A 1,485-nucleotide genomic window follows, 5' to 3' on the forward strand; every position below is an offset into this window, starting at 1 on the left:
TCTCATAAATTCTTTTGATAAACTGATTAATTCTACCACTTCATCTTCTTCTACTTTTAAGACTTTGGCACTCATTGCTCTGAATTGCCTGAAATGATTTAAGTAAGTCAACTAACCATGTTCCATCTTATTTAAACTTTTCTGTCCGATTAAGACTGTTTAATTGCCTGGGTTAAACAAAAACATTGCATCACTTGTTCTGTGATGCTTTACTCAGGATACACAGCAACTCATCCTAAATAAACAGACACACGCTGAGAGATAACAAGAGATCAGCCACTTTTATTTAGAAAGAGTCCCAAAAAATAAACAAGTTAGCACACATTCCATATACAAAATGTCAGTGAGAATAGCCTGAATGTGATGAAATTGATAAGCAACTACGGTATATGTTTCTATTGTTGATTACAAAAACAACAGTGATAATAATAGTACAGTTTACTTCCCTTTGTGTTGCAGTGGCGGACTCTTCACAGGTCAATTTCAGAAAAGATAAAATAAAATTAGAAGTGGTTGTCTATATAAGTGTTGTAAGTAACTTATGGTATGACTGTATAACTGAAAAAAAAATACTGTATTTTCTGAATAAGTAACCAAATTTAGTATTCAATTGAAGCAGTGTAGCTTTGACGATATAATGAAAAGGGGATATAATTTTTCATATTTAAACTTTTTATATAAAATATATGTATATATGTATATATTGTATATATGTCTAACATTGTATTTCCAATTTCAAACAGTTAACCTCACAACTTCAACATTAAAATGAAAACGCATGTTTGGCAGTAATGAAATAAACTTATGTAGTATTTGCGGCAACAACATGCAACTGGTGCTACTTCATTGTCAGATCAATGCAAAATACATGGAGACTGGAAAACAAAGCGAAAAGGCTATTGTATTAGCACTGTCATTGCCACCAACTGTACATGTAGTTACAAAAGTTACAGAATGTATCATTTACATTCACTGAGATGACAGTGATTGATTATATTAAGACTATATTCATATCTACTGGCACTAGAATTTGGCACTCTTACTTATTTGGCATTTTGAACCACCACGTAAACCATGTGGATGTTGATGTCTCTTTTTGATGTCACTTCAAAATGTGATGCAATAATACCATACCGTACTATTTTTTGTTTTGCATTCATGGTGTGTAAACAGGTTAATTTCCTCTTGAAACCCTGGTCCTTATCAGAAAAATACAAACAACAAAAGCACTGAAGCAAACAAAAAGACAAAAGTATAAAGCAAAATCGCTGCACCAACTCTAACAAGAAAAACATAGAAGGATTGATTCCAAATGTCAAGCATTGACATATATTTCATATCAACACCAAATGTAAAGAATAAAATATACAGGAAAGTTTAGAATAGGAATTAATTACATGATTTCAACATCTCACCCCCATATGCAATGTATTTGGCTTTAAAAATATGGAACTAGACACTGTTTAGTATTTTTTCTTTCTTTAT

The 1,485-nt window shown here is 31.4% G+C and overlaps 1 protein-coding gene across 3 annotated transcripts in view; it reads right to left on the reverse strand.

Annotated features, from left to right (window-relative positions):
* Positions 1-262: 262 nt before the first annotated feature.
* The window catches only part of gria2b (glutamate receptor, ionotropic, AMPA 2b), a 53,489-nt gene continuing 52,266 nt past the window's right edge, over positions 263-1,485 (reverse strand). For all 3 annotated transcript variants that reach the window (XM_044205662.1, XM_044205659.1, XM_044205658.1), the window contains exon 16: positions 263-1,485. This exon is cut by the window's right edge and continues 825 nt beyond it. The gene's annotated coding sequence lies outside the window, so the exon portion shown is untranslated.

Source organism: Siniperca chuatsi, linkage group LG8, assembly GCF_020085105.1.
Source record: "Siniperca chuatsi isolate FFG_IHB_CAS linkage group LG8, ASM2008510v1, whole genome shotgun sequence".
Taxonomy (NCBI): domain Eukaryota; kingdom Metazoa; phylum Chordata; class Actinopteri; order Centrarchiformes; family Sinipercidae; genus Siniperca; species Siniperca chuatsi.